General features: G+C 29.6%; 1 protein-coding gene across 2 annotated transcripts in view; it reads left to right on the top strand.

Moving 5' to 3' along the window:
• Window positions 1–7,244: 7,244 nt before the first annotated feature.
• LOC107439307 (metabotropic glutamate receptor 3) overlaps window positions 7,245–10,502 on the top strand; it is an 82,366-nt gene continuing 79,108 nt past the window's right edge. The window contains exon 1 of one of the 2 annotated variants that reach the window (XM_071185077.2): window positions 7,245–7,402. The gene's annotated coding sequence lies outside the window, so the exon portion shown is untranslated. Of the gene's footprint in view, window positions 7,403–10,236; window positions 10,364–10,502 lie in introns of those variants that run through there. The other variant, XM_087164651.1, reaches the window with a different exon arrangement.

Below are 10,502 nucleotides of genomic sequence, written 5' to 3'. Positions count from 1 at the left end.
TTTAAGAACAACACTTTTATTCAACTAAATGATACATTTATTAATTCATAAACAGCTTTTTATTTACGCAAAAATAAGTACACTCAATGCTATGACATCGAAATACAACTATCTACAACGTATTCAATAAAGTACTATTACATAGATTTTATTATATTTGCAACTGTCTTGATTCAAAATTTGCTAACTGCAATTCCCGAAAAGAAACTCAAAATTAATTGTATGAAGATGTTCTATAACTTTAACTCGAAATTTTATTCTGATTTATTTTAAACTTTTGTTTTTGGTTTGTTTTTAAATTAATAGATTTTGACTTACAGCCACACAATATGATATGGCAATTTTAATATGGAATATCAGTATACAGTTTTAAATGCAAAGAATTATGTACAAAACTATGTGAAAACAAAGAATAATCATTAAATTTAATATAAAATCTCATTTTCGAATGAAGAATTACGAATTCTGCAAAATTCGTTCCTGCAATATAGTTTACGTTGTCAAAAAATTTTTTTTTAAACTAAATTACCGCGCATTGTGTAGCAATGAAAAAAGCTAAATATTTTACATTCTCCAATACTGTCATCACCAAGATTTTACGTTAAACTTTGAACACAATATGAGTACACTGTTCCACAGCAGAAACTTGCATGTTTGAACCGAGAAGTTCCGAAACGGCTGAATGAGTGTGAAACACGAAGAGAAAGCATAACGGCCGTCTACCACCTCCACTTCATGCCCCACACTCACCCAGTCGTTTCGAAATTTCCGATCCACACTTGCACACTTTCCCGTGCAGATCGATGTCCCCGTATTGCATAGAAAGCATCCGTTGAATTTTAGTTCCAACAGCATTTTTTAAAATAGTCTTTTTTTTAAATTTCGATAACGTCCAAAACCGCATTAGAGTAACTAAAAATAATTACAGCAAATTTTCGTATCTAATGAACTTTTAAAAAAAATTATTTAATATTTAACACTGCTGATTGTATTCTTAAAATATCTAGTGTTTAATTTAATGCAGTCCTCCATAGGAAAGGACAAAATTCATGGTTATGATTATAAAAAAATTTGCTTTCTCATACAAAACATTGTATAAAATAGTTATAGATTAATACTAATAACATCAATTTGAGAACAAACTAAAGCGTTATGAAAAGTTTTTCCAAAGTTCAATAAAACAGATAAAATTTCGATTTATAAAATTTTAATAGTTTCCCTACAATCAATTCAACATTAAATGTCAAAGAAATATTTCAAATTTCCTTTAAAAAAAGATTTTATGTTCATTTAAACTAGACTGAAATAAAGTGTTTGAAATGTTCTATTTTTTTAATTTGAGAGAATTAGAATAAATTTAAGTTCTTTAATTAAAGTTAAATAGTGTTATTATTGCCAGGAGTTTAGCTCTTTAAAACACGTAATTCCTCATTTTTACATGTATAAAAAATGTGCATAATTTACCTCTGTCTGGAATGGCAGTGGTGTAAATTTCTTAACAGAAAACGTTCTGCAGATTCTCTCATGCAATCGGGTCTACTTTCGCATACAATCCGTTTACTTGCCATTGTGCCGCCCTGCGTACTGCTGGAAGTAGACAACTCTGCGTATCACCTACTGTTTGAAGTAAACTCACCCCAGTAAACTAGTTTTTCGACTACGAACTCTATCACAAAAACTGGCTTATGTTTCGTTTTAGTTTATAAACTTTAGTCTAAAAATATAGCAATACATACAAATCAATAAGGAGGAAACAAATTTATAAGACTCCGATAATTAAAATAACACTTTATTACCCACTGATCGCCGCTCTTTGAGTCTATAAATTAAAAGTCAAAAAGTACTTATAAGTAGATCATGTTACGAATTCTTTAGTACAGTCAAACCCCGCTATAGTGAACTCCCGGATATAGTGAACCAAATGTTCGGTCCCGTGCCTTGCTATACACGCATAATGTAATTTTTTGTGGATATAGTAAACAAAAAAAGTGAGGAAGTTGGATATAATGAACTTTTTTCTGTCTTCGACTGATTTTTTTTCTTCCTCTTTTTTTTTTTTTTTTGTTGATATTTTCAGGGAATATAAACTAACCAAATCTGAAGTTTGTAACATATGGAAAAATAGGCAATTAATAATTTCTGCTCATGAAAAAAATTTAGATGGCAGAAAAAAGTTGAGAAAAGCAGATCACAAGGATGTTGAATAAACATTACTGAAGTGGTTCACCATTCGAAGAAGTCACAATCTGGACAAATGTGGATAAATTTGCTAAGTGGTTCTACGAGACTACTTTCATGTACTCGAATAACTGGTTGGACTGGTTTAAAAAACGGAATGACAGAAATTCAGGAAAAATTATCTGAGAGTCGGGAAGTGTTTCCATAACTGATGTTGAGGATTGCTCATCAGCTAAAGATTACTAATTTTTTTTTGTACGCAAGACGAAGAGTAATGAAAAATAACACATTTTTTGCTACTACATAATATTTTTCAGTCATTTATTTGAATAAAGTGTAATAAAAGGGAGGAGTTTGGGAACCATTAGTAAAACTGCCTGCGTTACGGATATAGTGAACACCCGGTTATAGTGAAATGAAATTTCGGTCCCTTGAAGGTTCACTATAGCGAGGTTTGACTGTATAATAAATTGCAAACGAAAGGTAGTAAAACGAATTGCATAGTATAGTAAAATCTAAAATCTAGAATATAATCACATTTTTTGTAGGAGTTTTAAAAAATTTATTCTTGCAAACTTAAACATTTTAACGATTCGTTTTTCGAATTTCGCTTAAGAGTTTTGAAAATTTAAAGTCATATAGGGCCATTTTAAATTAGGAATTTTATAGAGAAAAAGTTTTTTTTTTGCGTTTGCTTATGTGAAATTAGAAATCCTGAAATCTTAATTTTATTAAAAATAGGTTTGAACTAACTCCAATTATTTCAGTATTTTTAAAATAAAGCGAGTATTCAAATGGGTTGTTAAATCTGTCGCGCAGCAAAGTCCTCCATGTTCCTTTAAGAAATTAAAACCTCTGGGGGTACTGATCCAAGAGTTTCCTGGTCTTCTGGATTGGGCTCAAAATTACAAGGCTACGGAGTTGAACATTAGTGGTCGCAAATCTAGAATCTGGTTATCTAGAATATAATCACATTTTTTGTAAGAGTTTTCAAAAATTTATTCTTGCAAACTGAAGAATTTTAACGATTCGTTTTACGAATTTCGCTTAAGAGTTTTGAAAATTTAAGGTCATATAGTGCCATTTTAAATTAGGAGTTTTATAGAGAAAAAGTTTTTTTTTGTTTGCTTATGTGAAATTAGAAATCCTAAAAACTTAATTTTATTAAAAATAGGTTTGAACTAACTCCAATTGTTTCAGTATTTTTAAAATAACGAGAGTATTCAAATGTGTTGTTAAATCTGTCGAGTCGCAAAGTCCTCCTTGTTCCCATAAGAAATCAATACCTCTGGGGGTACTGATCCAAGAGTTTCCTTGTCTTCTGGATTGGGCTCAAAATTACAAGGCTACGGAGTTGAACATTAGTGGTCACAAACCAAAAATTGGGTCAGCTGTTCAACGACGGATATTAAAAAAAAATTATTAAATTTAAAAAATGGGATATTCCGCCAGTCACAGTAATCCATATGGGACAATCTAGTTTTCCACATTACACACATTATCTAATAGATCGCACGTGTTTTTTTTTAAATGGTAGTCTTATTTGTCTTGCCGGGTATAATTTCAGCAAATTTGCAAGGATTCCACATTATTTAAAACATTTTCAAATTTTTAAATTCTAAACAAATTGAAAAAAAAATGGTATATAAGGGAAGCCGGAAGTTTAGACATTGTAGAATTTTAAAAATGTTTAAAATTAAAGGAAAATTTAGAAGCTGTTTGGACTTTGAGAAATTCTGAAGGCCCAAAGAATTTCCGACAATTCAAACAGATAAGATATTTTGACAGGAATAAAACGTTTAAAGAATTTTTTTTTTCCAATTTGAAAAAATTGGAAAGAAAGCTCTTGAAAATTTAAACATTTTCTAAGTACAATTTCTTTTTTAACTTCAATAAATTTTTAAAGTTCAAACAACCTCAAAATGTTTCTAAATCCAAATCATGTGGAAAATTTTTTATATCCAAACAATTTGACAATTTTTATAAGTACAAATAATTTTTTTCGAGTCAAAAAATTTCCTAAGTATAGATAATTTAAAAAGTTTTCTAACAAAGATTTGACACTTTTTTAAGAATTGTTTTTCAAATTTTCAAGGAACTTTTTTTTAACTTCATGAAGTACAGTTTTTTTTTATTAACTTCATGAAGTACAGTTTTTTTTTACTTCATAAAGTACAGTTTTTTCTTAACTTCATAAAGTACAGTTTTTTTTAATTAACTTCATGAAGTACAGTTTTTTTTTTACTTCATGAAGTACAGTTTTCTCTTAACTTCATAAAGTACAGTTTTTTTTTTACTTTAAGAAATTCTCTTAGTTCAATAAACTTCAGAATTTTTCAAAGTAGAAACAAATTAAAAACTTTTCTAAGTGCAGTTTTTTTTTAAAATTTGTCTAAAACTCTTCAAATATTCAGTTCATACAAGTTCAAAATTTTTAGAAGTCCCAACTTCTTATATTCCTTATACATCCATTTTCTCTACAACTTCTGTTTTCTGTCATAACTTCAGAATATTTTTAAATTTATCTGTGAACACACAACGTTTTCAATTTGAAAAACCTCTTCTAAACCTAGACAATTTAAAAAAATTTTCAATTGTTTAAGCAATTAAAAATATAATTCCGATCGCCTAGATAAAAATATTTTCAAAGTTAAAAATTTTAAACAAACTCAAAATATTTCTGGGTTCAAGAAATGTGAACATTTTTCTAAGTCGAAAACAATACGAAAATTTTTTTTAATAAAAATTTTCTTAAGTTGAAAAAAATTTTTTAGCCTTAACAATTTAAAAAATTTTCTAAGTATAGTTTTTTTTAGTCAAGAAATTTTCTTAGTTTAATATACTTGAGAATTTTTAGACGTCTGAAACAATTTTGAAATTTTTTCTAAATACAAACAATTTTTTTCCTAATTTGTCTAAATAACTTCATATATTGTTTCAATTCCTACAGCTTCAAAGTCTAAACTTCTGCTACTTAAAATATTTTGAAGTTGTTAATATTGAAAATTTCTGCAGTTGTTCGACATAGTAATATTTTCAAACAGTTTAGACTTAGAATAATTCCGATACTGTTTGCACTTAGAAATATTTTGAGTTATTTTAGACTTAGTAATATATTCGAACTATTTGGACTTAGGAAAACTCTGACGTTTTTTTGTACTTAGAAATATTTTATAGTTTTTTGTACTTAGACATATTTTGAAGATTCTTAACTATTCTCTAGACATAGATTAAAAAAATCTTAAGCTGTTAATATTTTTTAAAATTCTGAGGTTGTTTAAACTTAGAAATATTTTAAGGTATTTTAGACTGAGTAATATTTTCAAACTGTTTAGACTTAGAAAAATTCTGATGTCGTTTGAACTTTGAAATATTTTGAGGTACTTTAGACACAGTAATATTTTCAAACAGTTTGGACTTAGAATAATTCTGAAGTTGTTTGTACTTTGAAATATTCTGAAGTTGTTTACATTTAGAAATATTTTGAGGCGGTATCAAGAAGTCAAATCAAGATTGGGGAGCTATTTTCTCTTGTGCGTTATGCTTTCCTCTATTTGATCATTTTTTAACGAGTTTATTTATAGTTATACATGCAAAATTTATAAATTTGGTCATTATTAAGCATAAAAATACAAGCTCATAGGCTTACTTGTATAAAAATACTTATTTTTTTTTTACTTTACAATAGACAGAATTTAAAATTTTTTATCCATCTATTAGATAAAATGGCTCGATAAAGGGTAAAAAAAATCGGTATTTTCAAAACCATATGAAAAATTCGTTGTACTAAAAACTAACAATAGAAATAGCTTGTATTTGCCATAGAATTGACACAAACAAAGCACATCAAAGGTGATTACTATTTGCAGGATTTGAAAATTGCGATCCATTATAATATATCGCATTAAAAAGATTGAGAGATTAAGAAACAGATGGTAACTTTCAAAAACGTGATGGAAAAGTCACTGGGATTAATTATGAAATGGACTCACAGAGCTTTAAAAGCGATTACTGAAATTCGAAATTCATTTTGTCATAGTTCATTTTATAACCGTCGTTGAACAGCCGACCCAATTTTGAGTTTACGACTTCTAATGTTGAACTTCCTAGCCTCGTAATTTTGAACCCAATCCAGAAGTCAAGGAAACTCCTGGATCAAGTATTGGGAGAAATTTGCCATCATGGAAGACTTCTTAACGGAACCAGCCCGCATTTGCGTTGTATGTAGAGGAAAACCACGAAATCCTCTCACTGTTATCCTGATTGCAAGGGAACTCTAACCCATGATCCGTCTATCACTGAGGATAATTTTAGGTCAGTACTGTAATCGGAGAAAGCCGGGTGCGGGATTCGAATCGACCAGCCGTCGCTGGGATTCGAACTCAGCTCATCTCGTTGGTTGGTGAACGCTCTATCTCCTGAACCTGTCAAATTAAAATTTCCGGGATTTTTGAGAAACTTTGGAAATTCGTAGTGCTAATCACCGAAAAATGTGATCAAGAAAGTATATTTAGATTAAGTTAAACTTAGAATAACTTAACAAAAACTTGCGTAATTCAAAATTTCTGAATTTTTTCTTGTTTATTTATTTATTTTTTTATTGCAAAAAATTTATAAATTTTTTTTATTACTGTTCAGGTGCTACCGCGGACCGCAGTTTGTGCAGCCTTATACATGTTGTGTACTATTTCTAGATCGTTTGCCCTCAAACCTCATGCTCTCCTAAACGCCGCGGGGGTTTGCGGGGCTGTTATTAACGCCACTGTTATAACTAAAGCTGTTATAATATTGGTTACTGTACTCTTATTGAAACTGAGAAAATAAAAAGAAGCTCATGTAAAAAACCTAAGAATCAATTTCGATTCACAGAGATCTGCGGATAAAAGAAGTTTGAATAATCGATTAAAAAAAATGTATCGATAGGAAAAATTGCGACAAATTAAAATGCTTCTGATGAGTTTTTAATGAATTGCTGATGCTTTGAAAATCGACTACGACCGTAACTGTAGAAGAAGAAATTAAATAGTCTGTTGCAATCGTCAATTGATTATATTTCACTTAATACCCTTGGATCGTTTTCGTTCGCCGGATTCCAGAGATGAATACACTCTTTCGGAAATTGAAAAAGCTTCCAAGTTTGCGATTTCTGTTTCTAAATTCCCAATATCCTATGATCTAATTAAGACTATAAAAGAAGAATTAACTTTGAATGATGACAAAAGAGGTAATTTATTATTTTTATTTATTTTTGATGGATATTACCACTTTAGCAGAGATGCCAACTGAATTTTTTTTTATTATTTTATTTTATAACTGTCGTGGAACAGACGGCCCAATTTTTCGGTTTACGACTACTACTAATGTTCAACTCCGTAGCCATTTGAACCCAATCCAGAAGACAAGGGAACTCCTGGATCAAGTATTGGGAGAAATTTTCCTTCGTGGGGCACTTTTTGATGGAACTCACCCACATTTGCGTTACATGGAGAGGAAGACTACGAGAACCTCGCTCGGTTAGCCTGACGGCAAAGGGACTCTAACCCATGATCCGTCTACCGCTTAGTGTATTTCACGTCAACACTATGCGGTCGGTGCAAGCTGGATGCGGATTCGTATCGGCAAGCCATTGCTGAGATCGAACCCGGTTCACCTCATTTGAAGGCGAACGCTCTATCCCCTGAGCCATCGCGACTCTAATTGTTCCGGATTTTAATTTTATTTTATATCCGTCGTTGAACAGCCGATCTAGCTTTTGGGTTTATGACTACTCATGTTCAACTCTGTAGCCTTGTAGTTTTGAACTAATCCAGAAGACAAGGAAACTGCGGGATCAGTACACCCAGAGGTGTGATTTGATTTGGAAACATGGAGGACTTTGTGACTCGACAGATTTAACGTGCATCAGTCACCATTTATTACACGAGGAGTCTTTGGCCGGTGGGGATCGAACCCACGACCTCTTGTACATGGGTCCAGTGCCAGACCAATCAGGTTATCCCGGCTCAGCAGCTCCAGAGTGGACAAAATGTTTTGAAAAAAATCGTCGAGAACTAGAACCTAAAATTTGCATACTATGCCAACTTTTTATGACGCTCAACAAACAGGCCTGCCAACTTTCTACCCTTTTTGCAAAAAATCTTTCTAGTGGTAGCTAAGTTTACGCTTTAATGCATTATTCTTTCTTTTATAAATATGATTTAAGGTTATTTTTCACATCACTACCTGTAAATGATACGAAAGCTTGCATTAAAATCCATTTTTTACTAACTTTCCCGCAGTAAGGCTTTTAACATGTTGGTAAAAGTACCAAATATTCTGTAAACCTTAATTACCTACCACTGCATAATTTTTCTTTAAAAAAAGCTTAGTACTTGGTAGCAGTGAACATGTCTTGACTGAAACAAAGTGGCTTTTTGTAAAAGCCTTTGAATTATTTAGAAGTAGTGGTGACTTCAAGTCCTATAAATCGAATTTACTAAATCACAGATTTAAAGGGTTCCACACGAAAATAATTAATCACTGTCCGGAGCAAGTTGGCATCTCTGCTTCTTAATACTGAAGACGCCTACTTTTATATCAAAATACTGATAATTATACTGATACTGATAATAATTATATACTGATAATAGTTATACTACTTTCATATAAAAATACTGATTTCTGCTTCTAAATACTCAAGATGCCTACTTTTATATAAAAAAATACTAATAATTATACTGATACTGATAAAAAATTATATACTAATAATAATTATACTACTTTTATATAAAAATACTGATTTCCGCTTCTAAATATTCTAGATGCCCAATTTTATATCAAAAAATACTGATAATTTTACTGATACTGATAATAATTATATACTACTGATAATAATTATACTACTTTTATATCAAAATACTGATAAATATATCTTAGTAGTAGCCACAGCGATTTATAGAATTTAAAATGTGGTATCTAAAATTGTTTCAAACTAATAAGTAAAAGATTAATTTTTAGCTTATGACTTTATTTTATTATTGGAACATAGCTCAAATCTCAGTGCCTCATTAACTGATTCGTCTGATTATTGATACATATAATTGGGGGGAATGTGAGAAGTGGAAGCAAAATTGAGGGGAGAGGTAATAGTAAAGTAATGAGTGGGAAAGTAGTCTGTGGAACATATGATGAAATCGATATGAAATTAAATATATTATTTTAAATTAGTTATATTATATTAATTACATATATATATATATATATATATATATATATATATATATATATATATATATATATATATATATATATATATGTATGTAAAATATATATATATATATATATATATATATATATATATATATATATATATATATATATATGTATATATATATATATGTATATTAATTATACATATTATATTAATTATATTAATCCTTTCCTCTGGAGAGGCGACTGTCAGTCACCACTGTCACCTGTATAATATTAAATAAATAAATAGATAAAAAGATAAATAAACAAATAAATTAAATAAATAAAATGAAATAAAATTCATAAGATAATTTGAAATAAATATAAAATGAATTTTTTTTAAATATATAAGAGTTAGAAAAAATTATTTTTTTAAAAAAAATAGAACAAATACATCTAATGTTATAAAAGAAAAGAATGATGAAATCTAAAATCATCTCTTTTTAAAAAACTAATCTCAATAATTCGGTGATATATTATTTGCTGCGGAGCACTTTTCGATCCACTTGTGTCATTCTAATCATTTAAGATACCCGGTGAATCTTTAATTTTAAATACCACTCTTTTTTCTACCTAAAACTGTTCGAACGCTATTAGGTTTGTTTATATTCTCCCCCCTCTCCTTCCACTTATCAATGATTGAGTTGTAAATAGAGAATATGTTTGTCTTCAGCGATAAAAATGTTTGTTTAATAAAAAGTCAAAAGAAGGCAGCGTTTTCATTAAAAAAAGACCTCTCACATTGGATTTTGGCGATTTTATGTTGAGGCCAACGAAGCCAACCTTTGCCAACGCAACTGAACGCTTTTCAACACCTTAGCAAGTGTCAGTTTCTAAATTATCCTTTAAATGTGGACGATCTCACAGCGTATATTCGTTACTTAGTCGGCGCTTGTTTGGATTTAAAAAAAAAAAAACATTTTACTTGTGAGGAAAATTTACTATCTAAATTTTGGTAAGCTATAGTTTAATTTTGTGCTTAAAAAAAGATATATCTGATAATGTGTTATTTATATATATTTTAATAGTACTGCAGTTAGAAATAGGAATATTAATAGATAGTAAGTAAAGTAAAAGTTTTTTAAAATAATTAT

This window comes from Parasteatoda tepidariorum, chromosome 5 (genome assembly GCF_982258835.1).
Source record: "Parasteatoda tepidariorum strain Cologne lab strain chromosome 5, Ptep-v5.0, whole genome shotgun sequence".
Taxonomy (NCBI): Eukaryota; Metazoa; Arthropoda; class Arachnida; order Araneae; family Theridiidae; genus Parasteatoda; species Parasteatoda tepidariorum.
Note: the sequence above shows the minus strand (reverse complement) of the source record. Positions and strands in the feature narration are given on the sequence as shown.